The sequence below is a fragment of the Lycorma delicatula genome, chromosome 10, assembly GCF_047948215.1.
Source record: "Lycorma delicatula isolate Av1 chromosome 10, ASM4794821v1, whole genome shotgun sequence".
Classification (NCBI taxonomy): domain Eukaryota; kingdom Metazoa; phylum Arthropoda; class Insecta; order Hemiptera; family Fulgoridae; genus Lycorma; species Lycorma delicatula.
Window position 1 is genome coordinate 29,696 of NC_134464.1, and position 27,311 is coordinate 57,006.

Below are 27,311 nucleotides of genomic sequence, written 5' to 3' on the forward strand. Positions count from 1 at the left end.
TGCAATCATTGTTTTTAAACATATTTTTGAGTTGAACTTATATTTTACTTTACATCTTAGTTTTTCAAATATTAGAAAAATATAATTTTTGCCTTTTTTTAATCAGTCATTGAGTCTGTGCATAATTTTTGACGAGAGATCATTTGTCTATTCCAAAAATCTCTGTCATTTGTCACCTAATTCACCTCATTGCAACATTGCAATCATTAACTTTGCTTGACCACAATCTTCCACTCTCATGGGTTTATATCCAACTTTATGTATTATATCATCATCACTTTGGTCACACTTAAGCCACAGGCCATCTTTCTGCTACCCATTATTGCTGTGAACTGTGTAACTAGATTTAGCACTTTTCACAAATTGACATTCCCATTTTCCAATCGAAGTCCAGCATGCCTGCCTAAGGATGGGGTTACTACCAAAATAAACTTTTTTTGGGATTCACATACATATTTTGGGGCCTACCAATTGGATATATGAAAAATTAAAAGAAAAAAAAAGAATTACTAAACTAGAAAAATTAATTTAGTGTTGATTAACACCACTATATCCTTATATGATTTAAGAGTATAGCCTCAGAAATATATTTTTTTCAAGTTTCCTTTATCTTCTAATTCATTTATTATTTATGTATTTTATAGTCGTTTTGACTTATTAGGTAATGATCAGTTAAAATGTATAGTTTTTTCATTAGCTCTTTTAAATTTATCATCATGCTTGTTTTTAATATTTATTTTCATTGTGATGGCTGGCTGGTTGTGATCATGATGTTACCAAAGAAAATTTAAATATTCTAAAAAAACATTCATTATTGTTAAATCAATTTTTTTGTATAATCATAGTTGATTAGTTTATAATTAATGTATGTCTTATGAATTTTTTTTATTTAATCTATATAGCTTGGAAAGTGGTTAGTCCTATTCTGTGATGAGATTAATTTAACTTGGAAAGTTAAATTAACTTGGAAAGTTAACTTGGAAAGTTAGCTTGGAAAGTGGTTAAAGTGGTTAAATTAACTTGGAAAGTTAACTTGGAAAGTTAGCTTGGAAAGTGGTTAGTCCTATTCTGTGATGAGATTAATTTAACTGATATGGATCAGTACGGTACTCAGAGAGTTATATAATTTCTACGTCAATTAGTTGAACATCGTGGCTTCTATCGTACATCAGATCAAGCCTGGGTTACGTTAGAACGTATACAGTTCGTTGGAGCATGTAATCCGCCGACTGACCCTGGAAGAAAACCGCTTTCACATCGTTTTCTTCGACATGTACCTGTTATTTATGTTGATTATCCTGGAGAGACATCATTAAAACAGGTAAACAATAATAATATTTATTGAATTAAAGAATCAATAAATTATATTATTCTGTGTGTTTATTGAAGTTAGCATAAATTGACAGTTAAATAAATGTAAAGAAACTGCCAATTCAACTTGAGATGCGTTATCATACGTCTTTCTTTTGTCTTTACTCACATCTCATCCTGTTACAGCTATTTATTGACCATTATAAGCAAAAACATCATTAAGAAGAATTTACTCATCTTTATTTACATATGCTACTGTAAATCTCATCATTAAATGTTGCAGGGAAATAAAATCTATTTTCTTTAATTAAAATTAGTATGTTGATAGCTTTTTATGAACTGTCTTGTTTGTAGTTCCAACACCAATGTTTTTCTGTCAGGCCAGCTCATTCACATGGACTTGTTGGGACTAAGTTGCAGCAGCAACAACTTAGTCCCAATTTTAAGTAGCAGCTTATATGTCTTGAAGTTTTTCTTCATCAAGTATTGATGGTCTACCACTTTACTTACAATCCATTACAGATTCTGTCTCCTTAAATTTTTTTAGTAGCCCTGTTACACTATGTCGATGGGGAGAGAACTGGTGTGCCTGGTAAACTAACAGAAAACTGGTCTTTCACTGTCTATGTATACTCAGTATGCTCAAGAAGATGTATTCAACAAGAAATATACACCATTCTGAGCACACTCAGTAAGACATGGTGTCAATCTTTTAAGGTGTCGAACACAACAGTGAACAACATAGAGGCAGACTTATCTTGATTTGTCAATATCACCAGCCTGACTGGTTCATGGAAGCAAACTGCATGCATACATTGCAGGATTACCACCAACATTTGCAGAACCATTAATTGTAGCCCACAGAATTCAAACTCACAATATATAATTGTGTTTGTACAGGTGTATAAAAATACACCTTAACACATTTCAAACACATATTGTATTACAAGAGAAAATGTATTGCTTTTGGTCAAAAAAAAGAAAAGAAAAGAAAACCCTTTTCAGGTATTCATATTTTGAGCCCTAGGTATCAAAATGAGGACTTTAAAATTTTTTTTTTGAAAAATCCCACATATATGGAATGCATGTATATATGTGTATTGTTCCCGAAATTGATTTTTATCTCAACACCAGAAGATCCCCCAAAAAACTGGATCTGGCATGGTGCCTTTATATATGAAATAAAAATTTGATACTATCTTAAGTGGGTGAAGAAATTCCAGATGGTTGGGGAGGGGGTCATATCTTGAGAAAAATTTGATGAAAAGCTTACTGCAGTACATTTTGAATACTAGTCTAAACATTCACAGTTACCCAAATTAGTTTTCAAATAAATAATCAACCCTATCCTTAAAATAAATAATATATTTCTTTTTATTTTTTGTAATGATACAAGAGGTGAAGGAAGTGGTTTGGGGGTTAGGGGTGTATCAAGTGATCTACAAAAGTTGGCCAAAAATGTTTTGGCATATTTTAAACATATTACATTATTAATGTATTAATAAGATTATTAAAATGTTACATATTTTATTTTATGAATAATATTTTATATAGATATTTAAGTAATCATTACAGGTATTTTATAGTAGCATAGTTTGCATATATATATATATATATATTTCATTATAATTTTTTGGGGGAAACTTATGCGATTTGTTGCTGATTTTTTTTTATATGTGTTTTCTAGATTTATGGTACCTTCAGTAGAGCTATGTTGAGATTAATGCCACCATTACGAGGTTATGCTGAACCATTAACTAATGCTATGGTTGAATTTTATCTTGCATCACAAGAAAGATTTACACAAGATATGCAACCGCATTATGTATATTCTCCAAGAGAAATGACACGTTGGGTACGTGGCATCTGTGAGGCTATTAGGTAACTTATTAATTTGTATTTCTTAAATGATTTTTTTTTAATAATTTCTAGAAAAAATTATGGTTTGTGTGTAATCGTATAAAAATACTTCTTTTGGAGCATAAAAATTACATAATACTATGCTTGATATAATGTTATGATTTTTCATAAAAACTGCATAAAATAAATACCTTTGGTTGTATTTTTTTTTGGTAAATCTTTCATAGTTTATTACATTATCATTTGTGTTGTACATTATTTATGGTAATCCACCTAAATAGTTGGATATTTGCTTCACTTGTGTAGTTACAATTATGCTACCTTGGCTATTTTTTTTTAAGTCGTATTTTTTTTTTTTAAAAAAGAACTTTTTATTTATCAAGATCTCAGTCCCACTGGGCTGGATTAGTGGTTATATCATTATCCCAAATCAGTTGTTTAACAACTGATTTTTGGAAATTGAAGGTTCTGAGGTTCAAATCGTTGTAAAAAGTAGTTGCTTTTATATGGATTTGAACACTAGACAGTGGATACCGATGTACTTGGTGGTTGGGGATCAATTAACCACATGTCTCAGAAATTATCAGCCTGAGTTTGTACAAGACTCTACACCACATTTATGTTATACATACTCTTTTCATTGGGCCGTGGTTGGTTTACATTGTTCACTAGTTGAACAGATTTACAACATACACATTAGAAAATAAATAAAATTAAAATAAAGATCACAAATTACCAAAAACATTTATTTAATATTCACCCCCTCTCCAAAAAAACATTGTATTTTTTTTTGCTATATCTTGCTTCTGAAAAGAAGTTAATGGGAGTTATTTTAGATCCAAATTTTCTGCTTCAATAGCCCTGTAAACTGCTATAAAAAATATAAGCCCATCCCATTCCAGTGGTATGTGGTAACAAAAAATATTTTTGTAAATTAAAAAAAAAATTGTTTAAAATTTTAAATATTATTTCATCTTGCAAGTATAATACATCTTGCAACTGTGAAAGTATAATGCAGTTCATTGCCAACTATTTTAAATGCATAAGTAATATGTACCCTTACAATTCTGTATACAAATTGTTATTATTTTGTAATTATTTCATTATATATTTAATTTAATTTTATAATTATTACATAGTGATTGCATAACTATTATTTAATGAATTTATTATTTTTGATATTAGTATGTGCTTAACTACTTCTACATTATTTTTTATAATTAAATTGTGTATTTTGTCACAAGTACTCTAACCAAAATTTTACCACAGTTTCCATTGCCTGATCTAGGCAAATACTGTGACAAGTTCTTTTATTATTCTTAGATATGCACAACAACCTGTTGATTGTGTGTTGTTTTATTATATACTAGAGTATTTTTGTATATTTATTTTCCCATTACTAATGAAACAGAGATGGTATTTATTTTTGTTTAAAATCTGTGTTTTTTTGTTATTCCTGCAGTAGCGTTTGGCTAGCAAATAATGAGTAATAATGTTACTTTGTAAATTAATTAATACCATCAATTCTCTTCAACCTTTATATATTTTATAAAAATAAAATTAAGTGACATTCTATAACTAAAGATTAACTATAACATTTTAATATATCTCATAGAATTTTTGCTTAGTCAGTTCATTTTGGCAGCAATTATGATGAGTTATGTATTTATATGTACAATTTTATATATTTATAACTGTTAGTATAATTATTTCTTTTTTTTTAGGCCATTAGAAACACTTACAGTAGAAGGTTTGGTTCGTTTGTGGGCCCATGAAGCTCTTAGATTATTTCAAGACAGGTTGGTTGAGGAATCTGAAAGAAGATGGACAAATGAAAACATTGATTTGGTTGCAATGAAATATTTCCTTACTGTAGATAAACAATCCGCTTTATCTAGACCTATATTATATAGCAATTGGTTATCAAAAGATTATGTTCCAGTGGATCGCAATGAACTAAGAGACTATGTTAAAGCAAGACTCAAGGTATGTGTATTTTAAAAATTTTTTAAATTTTTTTTAAACAAAAAAATATAGTTATTTTTTAAGACATGACCTGTATTAATTTATGGCAGGTGAAAAATTTATTGTTTAAGACTTAATGTGCGTATTTTGTTTATATTATGGTTTTAGAGTTCACATTGATTTTGTCACTGTTCTTTTTAGGATTGAAAACTGAAATCTGTATCAGTTATGGATTGATTCCTCCTGTTATTTTTAATAGGTTGATACATTTAAATTACATCTCTCCCTCCTCCAATAACAAGTTGTATAAAATTCAGAATTAATGTAGTTTATTTACTTAGACTGTTAATAGATTAGCCTTTGGACATCCTTTTCATAGCAACATAGTGCATGTACAGTAGACATCAATCACCTATGCTTATTGTTAAACACAGTCAGTCACCATTCCGTTTTGTACCGCTCGAGTAATACATGTGAAATATGGAGGCCATTATTAAATTTCCCTTCAGTTGCAAGGAACTTGGTGTGATTCATCTTTTTGCAAGCAGAAGAACATTTGTAACCAAGATCCACCATTGGCTGTGTATAGTTGATAGTAATGAGTGATGGTTCTGTGAAAGAATGCTGTACATTCCATTGATTTATGAATTGTTAAAAAAATTAAACAGCATATGTGATAAATGTCACTTCATAAATATTGAACATTGTGATAATTTTCCTCATATTTCATCATCTACCCTTTCTTGGAATTATTAAAGGGCGATTGGGTTTTTGTAAGTACTGTGCACAATGGGTATCAGAACAACTTACAGATGTCCACAAAAAAAAAGGTGGCATTTATATTTTAACAATACCAGAATAAAGAGATAGAATTGGTTCTTGGGACAAGACGTGGATTTGGATCATTAATATTGAGGCTTAAAGAGCCATCCAAACATGCACACACATTGAACAAGCCCAAAAAATTCAAACCAAAAAAGTGATTGGCTACTGTTTTTTGATTGTAAAGTGATTTTGTTAGAATAATATAATGGTGGATATAACAATAACCACAAATAATTATTATGAAATGCTGATAAAGCTTTAGAGTGGTACAGAATAAACAACTAGAGAAGCTAACAAAGGGGTTCATTTTTTTCCATGACATTGCATAACCTCATACCGCCACTAGCACTAAGGATGTACTAACAAGTTTAAGTGGCAAATTTTTGACCATCCCCCTTACAATCGTGATTTGACACCATCTGATTTATATCTTTTTACAAAGTTGAAGAATTGGCTGGCTACTCAACACAGTGATGAACTCTTGAACGGATGAGTACTTTGGCAGCACCATTCTTTTAAAAAGAAATATACAAGCTGGTGTCATGATAAAAGTGCTTGAATTTGGATATAAAGACATAACATAAGTGTGTACCTAACTTATTCATTTTCATTTTTTTTTTTTTTTAATTACTTAACTGGAGGTTAATTTATAAGAAACCCTCATACCAAAATTTTATTAAATTTAAATTATTTTATTTTCTTTGCTTATATTATTTAAACCATTTGCGAAACTGATATCCCTTCATCTATTCTTAAACTTTTAATTTTAGAGAGAGATAATTTTGATTAATAATAATTTATGATGAATATAGGTAATGATTTATGGTTAATATAGGTATTTTATGATGAAGAACTTGATGTACCATTAGTTCTATTTGATGAGGTGCTTGATCATGTTTTGCGTATTGATCGTATCTTCCGACAGCCTCAGGGGCATTTGTTGCTTATTGGAGTATCTGGTGCTGGTAAAACAACATTGTCAAGATTTGTTGCATCTATGAATGGATTATCTGTATTTCAAATTAGGGTAAGTTTTTTTTTCTAGTAACAGATGAATTTTTTTTATTAATGTTATATATGTTATTCATTACGGCTTACACAATGTTTCAGAATTTTTTTGTCTGTAAATTTTCCATATATAATGAGTGTAGAGGGAAAGAAATTGTAATATTATTAATAAATTAGAACTGTTAGATGAGTATTATATTTGTAGATTTAAAAATAAATCTTAATTTGAATGTTGAATTTACAGGCAGACTAAGGGGAAGACTGTAAAATCTATGACCATGATAAAAGATCTGGTTACACTGTTTAATAAATGCCAATAGTTTAACATAGTTGTACGTGAACTTTTGATAAAGTAATGTGGCTATTCTATTTTTTTAAATACCTTATTTTATTGACTCATAGACTTAATAGTTCTTTTCTATGAAAGAACTGTTGATGCAAGGAACAAATCAGCTGATTTGAAAGTCGAAAGTTCTAAGGTTCATATCCTAGTGAAGGCAGTTACTTTAATACAGATTTGAATACTACTACATCATGGATAGTGGTGTTCTTTGGTCCTCCGTTAAAGCCACTACTGGCTAGGAACAGAGGGGGTGGTGTAGTGACCGGACACGCCAAGAGGCGGGATCTCTTCTCCCCTCAGGGGGGAATCGAGATGGTGTTCTTTGGTGGTTGGGTTTCAGTTAATATCACATAATCACACATAACAAGAATGGTCGACCTGAGACTGTACAAGGCTACACTTCATTTACATTCATACATATCATCCTCTGAAGTAATACCTTATGGTGGATCTAGAGTCTAAACAGAAAAGAAAAATTTGTTGAGGTACTTCCAAAACATGTTCTACACTTATCAACAATTTATTATTAATATAAGAATTTCTTTTTTAATTTTTTCTGGTTAAGTAAATTCATTAAACGTCTTATACAAATCAATGGTAACAATAATAATAATAATGTGTTCAATAAAATTAAGTCTATTTTTTATTATTTACTTCTTAATTTGTTAATTGTCTTTTGTTAACAAAACATTTTAATTTTATATTTTAACTTTATCTCCATTGTAATATTTGTCAGTATCAATTATATAATTTTTATTTTATTTTTATATTAGGTACATAATAAATATACTGGAGAAGACTTTGATGAAGATTTACGTTCAGTTTTAAGAAGATCCGGCTGTAAAAATGAGAAAATAGCTTTTATATTGGATGAATCTAACGTTCTTGAATCTGGCTTCCTTGAAAGAATGAATACATTACTTGCTAATGGTGAAGTACCTGGATTATTTGAAGGTAAATTTCTTTTGCTTAAAATATTTTTTTAATACCTTTTTTATTGTTAGGATCATTTAAGCAAATATTTTATTCTTCTTTTTTAATAAGTATCTTGAAGAAATAATGTGAGTCATATATTGTCATATAACTCATATTACATAAACTGTTATATGTTATGTTGTGGACCCATGCTGTAATATTTGGAAGATCCATGTACCTTACTACTAGTTACCTGTTTATTAATTTCTTCTATTCATATTATAGAATAATGTTTGTCTTTGTAATATATACAATATTGTTATAAATATTTAGGTTTTGTTTGATGAATAAACAAATGCATAGATTTACCAGATTTGCTGTACTTACTGCATATAATGGAGGTTGTGGCACAGGCTAAGAAGCTCTCTCAACAGCATAAGGTGCATTAATACTGGTTTTTTTATACTTATTAAATTATTTACTTAAATTTGTGTTTTCTGGAATGCCATGGTTGTGTGTGAAATAAGAAATTTATTTAATAATTATTTTGTTTTAAAGGTGATGAGTATACTACTTTGATGACACAGTGCAAAGAAGGTGCTCAACGTGAAGGTTTAATGTTGGATTCAAATGAAGAATTGTATAAATGGTTTACCGGCCAAGTTATGAAAAATTTACATGTCGTGTTCACTATGAATCCATCTTCAGCACTGTTTTAACAGATGCGTACTTAATTGGTTTGGCGATTGGTCTGATGGTGCTTTGTACCAGGTGTGTTTATTTTTAATCTTTTAAGTGTACGATTAATCAAATATGTTTTTTAAAAAATTAAATATTAGTAATGTATTGATAACTAAAGTGATGCAACAGATATATTTTTCAATTGTATCTACATTTCAAACGATTAGTCTTCTATTTAGCCTTATTGAATTTAGTTTATTAATTTGTATTAATTTTTATAATATTTACAGGTGGGAAGTGAATTTACAAACAAATTGGATCTCGATGGTCCTCCAAATTGGAAAGCTCCCGATTTCTTTCCAGCTGCTTATGCTGGTTTACCTTCAACACCGACTCATCGTGATGCTGTTATCAATGCTTGCGTTTATGTTCATCAGACATTACATAAAGCTAATGCTCGTCTTGCTAAACGGGGTGGACATACAATGGCTATCACACCACGGTAAATTATTATTCTATTTTAATTAATGATTTTAGTAAATGCTCAGTGTTTTTTTTAAACTTGTAAATAAATTTTTCATGATAAATATATTTATTGAAAAACATGGTTTGACGATTATACAGATTTTTTTTATACCTGGTACTCTAAAACCAGTTATATTTTTATTGTTTTCTATGTTTATATATGTATTTTAACAGAAATAGAAATATTAGATAATATAATATAAAATTAGATAACATTAAAATTAGATAATATAATATTAGAAATATTAGGTAATACAGGTGTCGCACAAAGAAAGAATTTCAGGACATGTTCTAAAGTGAAAATAAAATAAAAAACTCTCCAATATTTTAATGACTGTATCACTACAGTAAATTTTTTTTAAATTCTGTCTCTTTCTCAACATGTTCATTTTTAGTTTCTATCTTATTTTCAAATTTATTATTTTGTTCCCTCTTCACATATACTCATTGTGTGAAATTTGCAGAATTTTTTTATCACCAGCTTGAATTTTGCTGAAAGTACTTTTAATTTTGCTTTTGAAAGTACTTTCACATCATAGGTTATTTTGTCTGTGATACATTAGTGTTCGTATACATTATAGGAGTTTTTTTGTATATTAACATGTTTGAATTGCGTGTGTTGTAACGCACAAATGTTTAAAGAATTATCTCCTTAGGCTCTTCTGTTGTTACACTTACTCTTTCCATCCAACTGTCAATACCCTACTATTCTGTACCACTATACATACTAAACTTCTGCAATTGTATTTTTGTATTTTCCACTGTTCCAATTCAACTTATCCTAAGACCATTGTCATTTACAAATATCTATTGAATGGTATTTAGTTGAATGCAGTTTGAACAATCTTGCTGATGTATATTAAAATCATTAAGTAAAAAAATCTTTCAAATATATTTGTACTACGTGTCTCATAATGGATATGATAAAATTTGTAAATGAGTAGTTTATAATACGCAGGAGCCACCAGTTTTACAAAATTATTATTAGAAGAAAGCTATAGTTAGAGTTGAAAAAAGTTATTTTTTTTAATTAGCAATTTACTTATTAGAAATTAAATTACCAAATTAAAAAAAATGATTTTGTCTATAATGACTATAAATTATTATATGCATGCATTTTTTAATGATCTGTTTAAATCAGCAAAATTTTATTTTGTATAGAATTGAATAAATAAAAATCATATCATTTTTTATGATGTAAATAAGGACTTATGATCTTAAGCATAGTCTTAATATGAATTGTAATTTAATAATGATTCCTGCAATAAAATATTTTTTTAATTTAATTATAATTTTAAACGCTACTTACGCAGCAAAAACATCCTTCCACCTGAATGAACAATCAAAAACAAACAGACTCCAGAAAATCAGAAGAAGAATTGGAAGAACTTGCATCAATAAAAAGTACCAGAAAGACGAGCAATGATGGATTGTGACCAACAAAGTCGTGTACAAAGAGTTAAAATCTATCACAGATATTGTGTGTAAGATGAGACTAGGATTCTTTGGAAGTATCATTAGGATGTAAGATTCAAGACTTCTGAAACAGCTGTTACAGTACAATCTTGTGTCAAAAACCACCAAGACAGGATGCAGATAGTTCAGAGAAATAAGAGAGGATCTGAAGACAAAAAGATCACGTACTTTTATCTTGGTAATGACTTACTACCAGACAAAGATAAGACAAGAGAAAATTAGACAAAGACAAGATAAAATTAAATGAAAAAATCAAGGACAAAAACACTCGCTTCACACTCACAAGAAAGAAACTCATAATGTGAACATTTTCAACACCAGAAAGAGCACAAAGATAGGGACATATGAAAAAGTACTGGAAGAACTGCAAGGCCCAAACAGTCCCATCGAAGAGACTTGGATAATTCACTAAGTGATCTATGTGGATATCATAAAAGAAAATAATAATAAAAATCCTACTTCATATGAATTTTTGTGAAGTTTCTTTATCATACGTAAAGCATAGCCTCTCAAAAGAAATGCAAATTATTTTGGTGTCTTGTTTAAAAATTGTATTATTTCAGTTTATGATACCAGTGTTCTTTGACAAACTACTGTGGTAATATTTATTCATTTATTATAAATTTTTTTGGCTTTCAAGGTTAAGTTTGGTATCATATATTTTTGTGTTTACAGATTAAAAAATAAAATTTTACTTTTGTTTTCAGTCATTATTTGGACTTTATAAATCATTTTGTAAAATTGCATCGTGAAAAATGTTCTGAAATGGAGGAACAGCAGTTGCATCTCAATGTTGGTCTTGGTAAAATTGCAGAGACTGTTGAACAGGTTGAAGAAATGCAAAAATCATTAGCCGTAAAATCTCAGGTAATTGTATTTTCTGTAGAAGGTAATTGTTTTCATTTTAGATTTAATTTTATTACTTAGTATTGTATTCAACTGTACTTCCTCCCTCAACAAGAGAAAACCAACAAAAACAAAGGATCTACCACCAAAGAAAAGTGCTTTGCTTCTTCATTTTTTATGTGATCTCGGACTGTACCATTTATATGTAGTTATGTAAGTAAATGTTATTTACTTGTTTCATTAATTTAAAGCAATATAAAAAGATGGTAATTTGTGATAGGTATCTGTTATATTTTTTGGCATTAGTTATACCTTAATTTTCCTTGTACCCTCATTTCCTCGTAGTAATCTTACTTTATTTTTAAATATATCATTGATATTTTATATATAGAATGCAGAATAACAATGAAAAATATTCCAAGTTATTGATGAGCTATGAGGAAAGGAGTTTATTTAAAAATTTTCATTCACCTGCTGTCAGTTTTATTTTACGATTTATGTTTATGAATTACTGTGAATTCTATTTATTTATTTTTAATTCTTATCTGTTAAATTTTTGTATTATTTTTATATTAAAAAATAATTTTGTTTATTTTTAATTTAGGAATTACAAGCTAAAAATGAAGCTGCTAATGCAAAATTACGTCAGATGCTTCAAGATCAGCAAGAAACTGAAAAGAAAAAAGTTCAAAGTCAAGAAATACAGTCTGAAATAGAAAAGCAAACCATACAGATTGCACAAAAAAGAGAAGATGCTATGGCTGATCTTGATAAAGTTGAGCCAGCTGTTATTGAAGCTCAGCAAGGTATTGCTATTTTTTAATACAATATATTTTATCAAATACTTATTCCCATTTTAACCATTTTCTGTAGTTTATTATAATGCAGTAAGTGTTATATATATATCCAAAACAACCATTGAAACATGTCTGCTTATAGATCTATTCTGATATAATTATTATTGTTCTCCATCTGTTTTGTTGTTTTAACATTTAGTGATGTTTTATTCGAATAGTAATGTGTCAACCTACGACCCATTATTTTTTAAATTGACCTTTGCATTTTGAAGAGATGGATTTTTAAATCAGGAATAAAGTAATTGTCTTGATAACTTATTATCTGGAATAACCTATATTTCCCATATTTTCATTGCCAAATATTCTTTCATATGATTTCAATTCAGTATTTGTGTGCTTTAGTTAAACTATATAAAATGTGGTACATAACTCAATTACTGTAATTCAGAATTTACTTTGGGACAAGTGATTTTAGAACATGCAGTATTCAGTTATATTGGAAGAAAAGAGATTGTACTATGTGTCTCCATGTGTAAGCTTGCTATTTTCCTGATGCAAAACAATTAGTCATCATGGTTACTGTACAGTTTTGCTATTACAAGGCTGCTAGGTAGATATTTGGATCTAGACCAGAATGACGATAGTGTCATCATCCATAATGCTCATTCCACAGATGAAAGAACTTATATAATCCAGAGTACATTGGTGCTGTTAGTCTAATAATTTGCATAATCTAATGCATTCAACTAAACACCATTCAATAGCACTAATCCGTTTCTGCATCTAAGATAAAGATAAGTTTTTCTTATTAAGATTTATATTCTCATCTATTTAAAATTCTGAATCATAAAAGTTGAAAAATTCTTGACAATTGCATGAATGAATGGAACAAGTGGCTGGGGTATAGTTAATCTGCTGACATGATAGGCTCATTCTTTTTTAAGTTTAATAAAAAAAAGGACTTAGACAATTCAGAATATTATCTACTCATAATTTTTTTTAACTGGTTTCATCAAGGCAGGAATGTATATATACTTTCAGACTATAACATCCTAAGGTTACTTTTTGTTATAGAAATAACAATTTTTTGGTTGGTTCAATATTCTTGATCTTCCTTTATTTGGGTGTTTAAAAAAAAGGTTATTTTTTATGTTCAAAATGGTTACAAATTAATGAATAAATTAGGTAGCTTAAATGTAAGTAAAGACACTAGAAGGGCTCGTTATAACATAAGTAATAATAATAATTCATATTTTTTTTATTTAAATTTTTTTAATAATATAGTTATTGAATTTAATAAAAAATATTATATACAAAGAAATACCTTACCTATGGGATGTCCACTATCAGCAATTATGTCAGAAATATATTTACATAATTTTGAGAGTAAATTAGTACATGACTTCACTCGTACACATTTAGTTATAATATGGGCATGGTATGTTGATGATATTCTCATAACATATAACCCTGTAATAAACAGTGAACATCTAATAATATTAAACAAATTAAATTTAGATAATAAGAGTTCAAAATTCACATTTGAAATACATAAATAATAGAATGTTAAATTATTTAGATGTTAGTATTGAAATAAACAAGGATAACCAAACTGAAACAATCAGTATATAGGAAACCTACTTCTAATAATATTCATCAAAAATCAAATTATCCTAGTTCTCATAAAATTAACATTTATACGAATATGATTAATTAGGCAATCAAATATATATATAAAAGTTAAATAAGGAAATAAATATCATTAAACATATTGTGGTTGAAAATGGACATGATACTACTTTAATAATTTTTATAAAAAAACGAAATAACTCTCTACAACCAATATATGATACAAAAGATGAAATATACAGAAGTATTTATACACTAATAACATCACTGATAGCATTATTAAAACTTAAATACAGGGTTATTGAAAAGGTTGCAGCAGTTTAAAAATATCATCTATCTCAGAAACTACTAGAAATAATAAAACTAGTATTTTTTAAAAATTCACCAAGTCAAAAAGTTTTTGTACATACCTTAAAATGTTTCAATATGAGCTCCTTTGGTTACTCATAATAATCGACTTCTGCCCAGCTCTGCTGGTTCATCGCAGCTGTAACTGTGGCAATAAGAGTTGTGATCTGTTGTCTTAAATGTTGTACATCCCTGATTTTTTCACTCTAGACAATGTTTTTACTTATCCCCATAGAAAAAAGTCTAGGGATATAAATTATGGGCTTCTTGGAGGCAAAAGCAAAGGACCAGCCCTGATCAATTCCAACAATTAGGTTATTCACTGGGAGTGCATCAAACACCTAGGCTAAAGTGTGGGGGCACACTATCTTGTTGAAACATTACAGCAGCATTACTTTCTTGATCAGTTTGGTCAACTTGTGGGGAAATGTACAGTTGTAGATTGTCTATGCTCAACTGCTTCATCACTTGTTTTGTGCTGTCCAGGGGACTTTCATTCCACATTGCCAGATTCCTTTAACCGCTCGTACCATTGTCTAATGATGTTTGTTTGATGTTTGAGGGGAATCATTGCAATAAACATACTGAAAAGTCCATTGAACAGTTATAACTAACTTATACTCACAAAACGCTAACCATAAAACACATTGTGCTTACTGCTGAACTGTCCCCATTGCACTGACCAACAGTGGCACAGAGGTGTTGTTAGTTGTGCTCTTGTGTGCATCGCCACATCTAAAAACGGTCGGCCACATCTAAAAACACTTGGATGATATCCCGATTATTTTGCAGTTCCAATTAATACTTTATTTCAATTACATATGTTTTTTTTTGTTGCAACCTTTTTCAATGATCCTGTATTTAAACTAGCATAGAAACCTAATAACCAAATAATAATAAATTATACAATCTGTGTGGAATTTATAAAATGAAATGTAATGATTATGATGATATTTATATATAAAAAACAAATAGATCCTTTAAAACTAAATTTCTTGAATATTTTAGAAATTACAAAAGTATTAAATTAGGCTTATCTAATATGGCAAACCATCTAATAAACCATAAACATTCTATTTCTGAAATTAACTCAAATTTAGAAATATTAGAAATTAATAAAGGTTACATAAAAATTAATTATAATAGAAAAATATTACTTCTTTTTCCTCATCTTTTATGACGGCATGGCTTTTTTTAGCCAGTCCATTATCCAAGTCTGTTTGATTGGACTGCTTGGGCCTTATGGTCCTCCCAGTACTTTTTCATATGTTGTAATATCTGTGCCCTTTCTGATGTTGAAAATGTTCATGTTGTCAGTTTCTTTCTTATAATTGTGATGCGAGTGTTTGTGTCTTGATTTTTTTGTTTAAATTTATCTTGTCTTTGGTATCTTCTGCTTTAAGGCCAATTTCCTTCAGATCCTCTCTTATTTCTCTAATCCATTTGCATTCTGTGTTGGTATTTTTGAGTGTTGTTTCAGAAGTCTTGAATCTGGCATCCTCATGATGTGTTCAAAGAATCATAGTATTCTTTTACACATGGTATCAGTGATGAATTCTACCTCTTAAACATGACTTAGTTAAGCCCGCTCCACCACTGCCTGTCTTTCTGGTACTTTTTGTTATGCAGGTTCTTCCAATTCTTTTGATTATCAGGACTCTGTCAGTCTTAGATTGTTCATTGAGGTGGAAGAAAAAATTTTGTGTTGGTCCATTAGGTCGGTTATTATTTTTAGTTTACCAGTCTGCATGAGTGAGTTTACCTTGTTTGTGGAGAGTAGGTGATTTGCTTTGATTTGATTTTGGATTTTTTTATTGTTCTTGTTCACGTGTGGGATGTTAGGTTAGGGCTTTCCAATGTCTCTCATTGCATGTTATCTTTTAAGTAGCAGCCTACTGTATCCAAGTGCTGCCTTCTCGAAATTCTAGTGTTGCTTGATTCAGCCAGTGGTGTATTCCTGAAATATATATTCATGGTTGACTGTCAAAAGGTCACCTGTGGTAGGACTTGGTCCTGAGTTACAACTCTAGATGTGATCTAGTGAGGTATGTCTTGATGATAAATGAAGGTATGAAATTTGTTTAGATTCAGTTCACAGGACAAATTTCTCCTATTTGTTTCGGATATATCCAGGCGCACCTCATGGAGGCTCAATCTGACTTTTGTTAAAGTTGTTATTTTGGAGAAAAGTTAAAAAAGTTCAATCCTAAACTTTACAATGAAAATTACATATATAAATACAAACAAAATTTCAATTTGATATACCATCAGACAGTGTTTGAGGAAGACAGTCCTATAAAAACTGCAACAGATAACAGCACTCATATAAATTAATATGCAATTCTCATTATTTAGTATTTTTATTTTTAAATTTTTACTATGCCATAAAATTATTTTAATCATGACAGGATGTGGGATTCCACGAAAGTACTTTCATGTAGAATTAATGTAAGATATGAGAGTATGTCTTATCATGTTATTCTGTACTAGGTGATTTAAATGTAATTAATTTTATAACTTGATCAGTTGCTATAATTATTGTTCTTTGTATATTTTTACTGTTAAATCCATTTAATTAAGCCACATAGGTGTTAAGGCAGGCTTAGATTGAGTGTGAACTTTTAAATTTTATCATATATAGATTTCGGCTTTTAAAAGGTAAGTTTACGTGAAGTGCATCAGTAATGAGGAATTTTGTTCTCTTCCCATGACCTTATACTGCTTATCAATCTTAATGCCACAGTTATAGCATATTACATACCTTCCTGATATGTAACAGTCAATTAATATGTAACAGTCAAAAAGGACTGAAGAGAAATAATTCAAAACCCCTAAAAACATTCCTTCATCTCTAGATTCTCACAGTAGTAGTTTATCTTAATTTTAATTAGGTTTCTAAACATTTATACTTGGAGCTATAAATGATTGTACCTTTACTTCCTCACTGGATTTTGAGATCTGAACAAGGACTTTCTCTTAGTTATATCATGTTTTCAGACAGTTTTTTTTTTCTTTCATCTTTGATCCACCTAAATGTTTTTACCTTAATTCTAGAAGCAGCGGTGGCAAAGTTCTGTGTAGATAGTCTACATATCATTTATTAATAATTTATGTATTATCCTTTAATAATAGCTATAAATTTTAATATCAGTTCTGTTAAATTTGAGAAAGTACAAAGATAAGCGATAAAAATATGGCAAATCAAAAATTTGTTTTTAGAATTAAACTGAGTAGTTGTAACAAGGAAATTTAAAAAGTGAGCCCATAGATTCTTATTGTTATTTAGTAAATAACCTGAAATTCTTGCAGATGTTATAGCTAATCCATAATTTGAGTTACCATCCTCAACTTCACTAATACTAGAAATCTGAATTATTTCAATATGTATGTTTCTAAATTCATGTAATATAAATGCATCTTCATTGGCTTTTAAATATTAATTTTATATTTTCATAACTAAAAGTTAAAAAAAAACAGTGAAATGTACAGAAATGGAAATTAATTTGTATAATGAGCAGCTGTTAACATTTTAATGAGCAGTGGTAACATTTTCAAAATATTAATACATTCATAAGAACACAGATATCAATAGTAGTTGGTTCAGTCAAGACAAAAATTAACAAAAAAATATGAACATTTACTGAAGTGCTAATACTTATATTAGTAGAAATAACCAGTGTCAGTTTTTTGACTTCGCTGTTTGAAATGCATTATATCTCAAAATATCAGCAGTTGCTGCTTCCAGGATTAAACTTCTGTAGATTTTCAGTGACACTATTTTTTGTTGTTGCAAGTTAATAGACAGTCCTCCAGTAGTAGCCTTTTCTTTATATTAGACAATACTTTCTTCATTCCTCTGTGCATTCAACCTTCAGTTTTATCCGTTTACTCTTATAACAAGTTGACGTACAACAAGTATGATCCTGTACAACAAGTTGACGTATGTTTTTTAACTTGTTGTTAGATGTACGTGCCTAATACCTCATTATATATTTCACTTTTAATTTATATATATATATATATATATATATATATATTCTGATATATCTAAACCATTTGTAGGCAGCAATTTAACAATTTTATTTAATTTTTTGTATATCAGTATAAATTAAAATATGTTTTATACAGGCAGGTTGTAACCCTTCATATAATTTAAGACTAAACTTTTTTAATTCAGTCATAGTTAAACATAACTGGATTTCTTTATTTTGTGGTATTTGCATAATAATTTAATTTTAATTTTTTGAAATATCTACTCATTAAAAGAATTGAAAGAGCCTGCCTTTACATTGAGCATTCTCAATAAATTTAAATTAATAATTTTTTTAAATTAAATTTTGGTTTTGTACATATTATTGACAGCTGTCAAGTCAATAAAGAAACAACATCTGGTAGAGGTTCGTTCGATGGCGAACCCGCCAGCAATAGTGAAAGTGACATTAGAGTCGATATGTCTTCTACTCGGGGAAGGTACTACATCTCCGGTTTGGAAAACAATAAGATCTGTCATCATGCGTGAAAACTTCATTTCTACTATCGTCAACTTTAATACTGAAGATCTTAAGTGTGTTTTTTAATCATAACGCCTGTTTTATTAGATAGATAATAAATATACTTAATTTATTTTACACTCCTCCCTTCTCAGATATATATGTTTCTAAGCTGCTGCATGTTAGGCTGTAGTCACCTCATCCTCCTAGCTATAATATATTCGGTGTATATACGTACATGATTCCAAAAGTTTTACTGTAAAGAATATTCTTTTGTTTTAAGTAATTCTTTACATAAATTTTAAATTTAAAAACGAATAAACATTTTTACAAAATGCATTTAATTGCAAAATTAGACAAAGATTTAATAATTTAATTAATTACATTTCAATACTTACTTAACTACTTTTTGGAATCATTTTCTGATTGTATTGTAGTTAGCTTCATTTTATATTTAATTAGTATATGTTTAGTTAATGGTTAGTTTTTCATATTTTTATTGGCAATAAAAGAAATAGTAATTAATAGTATTTACCCTTTGCTTATATTTAGAAGTGTATTTATATACTTTTATACATTTTTGCCTAAAAAGTTAAAAAAAGGATTTTCATAAATATTTACTTAAGTATTTTTTGAGGAATGTAATGAATGCTTCATTTAATTATAGAATTTTTAAAGCTGTTAATTTTGTGCTCAATGTAGCATGAAATTATTTAATTTTATTTATATTTTTTTAATGCCCCAATTAGTGCACATTTTTTTGGGTTTATTGTAATGTTTAGGAATATATGGTAATTTATCATGATGAGGTATGTTTTTAAAGTTTAAACAAAGAAAGACATGTATTTTTGTGATTTAGATTTTAATGTCATTCAAATTCCATAGACATACATTCTATTACTCTTAATTGTCAATTGTTAGCTTCTGCACAAGATGTGAATTCAACTTTTTATATTTCTTTAAAGTATTTTCATCATAATACAGGTATCAGAACAACATGCTATGTTAAAAAAACAAGCAATTTTATTTATACATGTTTCCTTATTTATAAAAATGGTTCACAAATTTTAAAATAATTTCCATTACTTTCTAATGATAAATAATATATGTTGTAGCCTGTTGAAAGTAGTTTATTGAAGAACATTTTCATATTAATTTTATTTTTCTTAGTTTCATAGTAAGTACAATTCATTATTTAATTTATTTAATACTTACTCCCTGTATACATTTTGTACCACTTTGACCTGAAGTAACTATTTTTTTTTTTAATCCCATTTTGTACTATGATTGTTAGTCATGAACTGTGAAGTAAAACTATGTGCAGCATTATTTAATTTTAGTAATCATTGTAATAATTTAATTTTAATTTTTTGAAATATCTACTCATTAAAAGAATTGAAAGAGCCTGCCTTTACATTGAGCATTCTCAATAAATTTAAATTAATAATTTTTTTAAATTAAATTTTGGTTTTGTACATATTATTGACAGCTGTCAAGTCAATAAAGAAACAACATCTAGTAGAGGTTTGTTTGATGGCGAACCCGCCAGCAATAGTGAAAGTGACATTAGAGTCGATATGTCTTCTACTCGGGGAAGGTACTACATCTCCGGTTTGGAAAACAATAAGATCTGTCATCATGCGTGAAAACTTCATTTCTACTATCGTCAACTTTAATACTGAAGATCTTAAGTGTGTTTTTTAATCATAACGCCTGTTTTATTAGATAGATAATAAATATACTTAATTTATTTTACACTCCTCCCTTCTCAGATATATATGTTTCTAAGCTGCTGCATGTTAGGCTGTAGTCACCTCATCCTCCTAGCTATAATATATTCGGTGTATATACGTACATGATTCCAAAAGTTTTACTGTAAAGAATATTCTTTTGTTTTAAGTAATTCTTTACATAAATTTTTAATTTAAAAACGAATAAACATTTTTACAAAATGCATTTAATTGCAAAATTAGACAAAGATTTAATAATTTAATTAATTACATTTCAATACTTACTTAACTACTTTTTGGAATCATTTTCTGATTGTATTGTAGTTAGCTTCATTTTATATTTAATTAGTATATGTTTAGTTAATGGTTAGTTTTTCATATTTTTATTGGCAATAAAAGAAATAGTAATTAATAGTATTTACCCTTTGCTTATATTTAGAAGTGTATTTATATACTTTTATACATTTTTGCCTAAAAAGTTAAAAAAAGGATTTTCATAAATATTTACTTAAGTATTTTTTGAGGAATGTAATGAATGCTTCATTTAATTATAGAATTTTTAAAGCTGTTAATTTTGTGCTCAATGTAGCATGAAATTATTTAATTTTATTTATATTTTTTTAATGCCCCAATTAGTGCACATTTTTTTGGGTTTATTGTAATGTTTAGGAATATATGGTAATTTATCATGATGAGGTATGTTTTTAAAGTTTAAACAAAGAAAGACATGTATTTTTGTGATTTAGATTTTAATGTCATTCAAATTCCATAGACATACATTCTATTACTCTTAATTGTCAATTGTTAGCTTCTGCACAAGATGTGAATTCAACTTTTTATATTTCTTTAAAGTATTTTCATCATAATACAGGTATCAGAACAACATGCTATGTTAAAAAAACAAGCAATTTTATTTATACATGTTTCCTTATTTATAAAAATGGTTCACAAATTTTAAAATAATTTCCATTACTTTCTAATGATAAATAATATATGTTGTAGCCTGTTGAAAGTAGTTTATTGAAGAACATTTTCATATTAATTTTATTTTTCTTAGTTTCATAGTAAGTACAATTCATTATTTAATTTATTTAATACTTACTCCCTGTATACATTTTGTACCACTTTGACCTGAAGTAACTATTTTTTTTTTTTTAATCCCATTTTGTACTATGATTGTTAGTCATGAACTGTGAAGTAAAACTATGTGCAGCATCATTGGAAATTTGTTTTTTAAATACAGCTGTAATCTTAAAAATGTTATCTTTACTCCATTTCCTGTATTTGCCTAGCTACTATTGTCTGTTGTAGTATATTCCAGATGTTGTGGAAAAGATTACTTTATAAAGGATGCAGTTTACTATCTAATACACAACATGGCCAGTTAAATTCTGATCAAAAATTAATTTCAGGTGTTGTAAATAATATATTATTCTGATCTAAAAATTCATTCAGATCACTGAAAAATGAAAATGGATCAATAAATCACAGTTAATTTTAATGTTTTTCCCTTGTTATATAATGTTTTCTAATGTATTGCATTTGCAAATTAAATCAGCCTAAGCATGTTAATATTTTGTTTATTATATTTTTGTTTTTATTTATGTATGTATTTTATTTATTGTTCATATTAGTTCTATATTTTTGTCATGTTGCATGTAGCTGTGAAAGAGATCAAGAATCAGCAACTCGTTGAGGTTAGGTCTATGGCAAATCCTCCTCCGATTGTTAAATTAACTTTAGAATCTATTTGTCTTCTTCTTGGTGAAAGTGCTAGCGATTGGAAAGCTATTAGAACTGTCGTTATGAGAGAGAATTTCATCAATTCAATTGTTTCTAACTTCAGTACTGAAAATATCACGTAAGAACTGTCCAGTTAATTAATTTTTTAATATGTGTTCAATGATTTTATTAAAATAACTTTTTTTCATTCATCCGTTTAACGTTCCATATCTGAATCACATTAATTAAAATTTGTGAGTTAAAATGTAAGTTGACTTTTATATAAACCTATAAAAAGATTATAACAGTATTCTTAAGTAAAAGGAAACAATTTTAATGTGTAAAATTAGTTGACTTTCTCCTACGTTTAGAAAGTTGTTGTGTTTAATCACTGATTTTTTATAGTATGCTAATAAAAAATCCCCAATTTTGGTGAACCGATTTCTTACTAAATTTAATTTTAGTGCCACCATTAAATAAATCTAACTATCTTAAATCAATCGTCTTTCATTTCAATGGATTGAATGTCAGATGAATTGATTTTTATGTCCACAATTGAACTAAATTAAAATCCCTTATTTAAATTTTGTCCAATATTAGTATTGGTGTTTGTCTCTACATTTATTTTTCTTAACTGGTAATGATATCTAACACGACATTTAATGAATTAAGCATTAATTATTTTATCTGATAAATTTCAGCGTGCAATTATATTTTTAACAAATCTTTAGTAATAATTTTGCTTTTCTTGGTGAATTAATAATTCATTAATTCCCCACTGAAGCTTTGAAGCTTGTACATGGGAATATGGTAATGGGATTTTGTAGCATATAAAAAATGCCATGTCTGACCAGGATTCGAACCTGGGACCCCCAGATGAAAGACTGAAATGCTATCACTTCACCAGAATTTTTAAAACTTGGCAAGTTGAAATCTGCCTTGGTTCAATTAAGATTTTAAATTATTAAAAGTATACAATAGACAGATCGAAAAGAAAAAAATTGTTAAAGGGGCTTAAAATTGTTAAAAATTGGTAAAGGGGCTTATAATAAACGTAAAAAAAATAAATGTATGAGCGTGGTGATGGAGGGTTGATTTGGGAGGGGGGTTGAATAGGGGTGAAAAATGATATTAATGTGATTTCCAATGAAAGTTGACGTCAAAGAAATTTGTGGTTATTTAAGACATAGAAAGGTATACTTTCACCAAGTTTCGTCAAAATTAAATTATTTTTGCGGAAATGAAAAATAAGAAAATAAAAGATTTTTCGCATTTTTCTCAGAAATTTTCAGGTTATGTTATAAAGTGACCTCTACAAAAGTTGTAGATCATGCAAAAATCTACAACTTTTGTATTGGAAATTTTTTCCTTAATCCTTTAAACCCCCCCCCCCCGCCTTCAAATCACCTCTTCACCACATCCACTCATGCATTTTTTTTATTTTATGTTTATTATTAGCCCCTTTACCATTTCCACTTATAAAAGTTCAGGTAACAATTTTTTTTCTTTAAGTATAATTTGATTGGACTACAAAGCAACATCATATGTTGTGTAAAACCAGAAAAATTGTTTAGTACAACTTACTTATTGAGTCACCTCACCATATTGATCATCTTTTACTGATTTTATTTTAACATCATATCATGTTTATATTTACGTTACTTCATTATACTTATCTAGTTTCCATTTAAATTTTAAACTACAATTTACTCAAAAATGGTAATATTATTGTTGTGAGTTTATTTTACTGAACAGAAATTCATAATTCATTTTCTATCTTAGCCTATTAATTTCATCATAATTAATTATTTTCTCATTCATCTTCTTTAAACAATAAAAATAATGCATGGTATTTTTAGATCTGTATGGTTTGTTGCATGATCTTTAAGTTTATTGTTTTTTATTTAAATTTTTAATCAATGTGTGTAAATCATCAGAAAATATAAGTCTAAATGTGCAGTACTTCCAAAAAGTAACTATTATGTGTGTGATTATCCAGCACATACTTCATCTTGGTATATTTATTGCCATCATCAAATTTTTGTATCTCATAAATTATTTATTTATTAATAAGATAATTATTTTTTATTTTATTTTTAATTATAATTGTTCATTGAATAAAACTTATTTCATTTTGAAAAAAAAAAATTTATTATGCAAGCATGCAGTTAATATATATGCATGCATATTAATTGATATATGCAAGACTTGTTTATTGAAATTAATTGAGAGAGAAAAATTAAGAGAGTATTGGTATTGTATGTGTGTGCATGTATTATGTGTATTTATAGAATAAAACTTTTTTTTATAAAAGAGTGTAATACTGTTACTAGTATCATATTCTACAATATGGTAACCAGCGTTAATTAATTAATGAATGAAGATTAAACGTCTTTATTATTCGATTATTTTAGATGTATAAGACGTATTAATTATATGTGCCTATACATATGTGAGCATAGAAATAGATGAAAAATTGTAACAATGAAGCCAATACTGTACAACGTTCTGTTACATGCTCTCTCATACTGTCATATTGTCATTCATTTACACATATTGTAAGTCATGATAATGGAAAGTAAAAGTATCTATGCTAATAAGGATTAAAATCTTTTTTTTTTTCAAAAGAATGTATTTTTTAATCAAAAGGAAGACCATTTCTAAATCATTCTTATTAATTTTAAAGAACACTTCACATTCCTGCATTTATTATTTTGCTCTTCATGGTTGGAGATATTAAATTTATCATAAATTTAAAAAATTCAAAATTATTTATAAACGTGTCTTGTTATATATAAAAATTTGATTAAGTGAATAAAGATTTAAAACTATATCATGTTGCGCTTATTAAGGAAGGTAAATGGTTCCCTAAATCATTTACATGGGATACAAAGACCACAAAAATGTATATATGCAAAACTAGTAGTGACTTCTTTACTGTGTTCTCGAAGTGATGGATTGAATATTCAATGTCATTACTTCAAGAGAAATCAACTCTTATTAACTGTAAAAATTACAGACTGAGAAATTAACTCTTATGCTAACTGTACTTTGAGATGCTTCACATACATCAGATCCAAAATTAAGGTTTGGATAGATAGTGTAGTGCAAAAATGAATATACTTGTGTTAAGATAGATTGCATCGCACAAGACATGAAATGAATGTAAGGATTAGAGTTGCTTGAAATTATGTCACTTTCAAGTTGAAGTGGTACAGTTAGGTGAAAAGTATGGAAGTAATATGTTGATTACTATTGTATAAGTATAGTGCTGTAATCTAAAGGCTTATAAATTTAATGTGCTTTATCTAATTTTTCTATTTGTCTTTTTTTAATGTTAAAAAGATTATTCATATGTATCTTAATTCTAATCTATTATATTTTTATAGCTGGTTTCTTATTCATTTAAATTTATATTATAAACAGTATATCGCTTATGATTTATATTTTTATTGAAGTTGTTACTGATTTAGACTTGCTTATGTTATGATGCATGTAATTTTACACTTTATTGTTCTTTATATTTTTATGTATATAAAACATGATGTAAGCTTTTATTGATATATATTCTATTTTGAATTTAATCTCAAAAAAAAAATATATATATATATATATGCATACATATTTCAGCTGTATGGTTACAATTCAACAGAGCTAGCACAAGATATTTGATTGTTATGAAGAAAAATTATCAATTTTATTTCGGTAATGCTGTGTTTTTACCCATGTAGCATTTTTTTTCTGGTTGAAATGAGTAGTATAGAAAATGATAAATTTCTCGGAAGCTCTTGTACTAGTGAAGATGTCAGCCACATTTGATAGTTTTTCAGGATTCCAAAGACAAAAGTCTGCACTGTAATTTAAAACTTGTCACTGTAAGTGATACTGTGTAGAAGAGATTATGATTGCAAATGTGTTGACATCAAGCAAGACATAAAATCAAAACTAATGTTTGTTTCAAATCTGCTTTGGTTTCAATTATTTAAGTAACAATTGCTTAACGACATGAAAATTTCTTGATACATGTTTATTTTACATATGAGCAACTTTTTATGATAATCATCTGTATCAGTTTGGTTGCTGAATTCACCGATGGGGAGAGGGGTAAGAGCAATCAAATTAGGTGGTTGAATTTGTTTAAGATTTTTTTAAGAGAGAAAAGTTTGGTGTAACATGTATACAAAAATTTTGTAGGCTTTTTTTTACTTTTTGGAAAACACCACAACTACCAACTATCCAGACATCCTTCAGTTGTTCTTTTGCTTACAAACTGATAAAGTTAAAGAATACAGTCAATCATGTTGTGCAACAGGATGGTGTGCTTCCATACTTATTTGGAAGATAAGAAATGTCCTCAGCAGAAGTTGTTCCAGTCAGTGAATTTGTAGAAGTGAGCCTATCATGGAATGAATTACAGATCTTGTTCTATTGGAAGATTTTCTGGGGTTATATAAAGACCATTGTTTATTTCTTTAAAAAAAAAGAAATTATAATTTAGACCATTTTCTAGATTCATCGAATAAATTACTTAAGCAATACATTTCGATTTTTATTTTCATTTTAATCTTAGTAAAGTAGTAAATATCTAAAGAATGCATATGGAATTTTTTGTATCATTTAGATATGTTATCATATTATATACTTTTGTATTATGTATTTATTTTTTTCTTATCACTAATTAATTTCAACATTTTTAAACTATAGCACTGATTTATAGATTCACAGAAGGATGTTCCTGGGTACATTCTGACCAATAATGATGGTGCCATCTATTAATCCAGTTGTTATAATACTTGGCATTGTGAATATTTATATCCATACATAATTAATTAAAACTTCA

The 27,311-nt window shown here is 28.1% G+C and overlaps 1 pseudogene; it reads left to right on the top strand.

The window, feature by feature from the left end:
* Window positions 1-27,311, top strand: part of LOC142331637 (dynein heavy chain, cytoplasmic-like) — a 101,227-nt pseudogene that overhangs the window by 21,440 nt on the left and 52,476 nt on the right.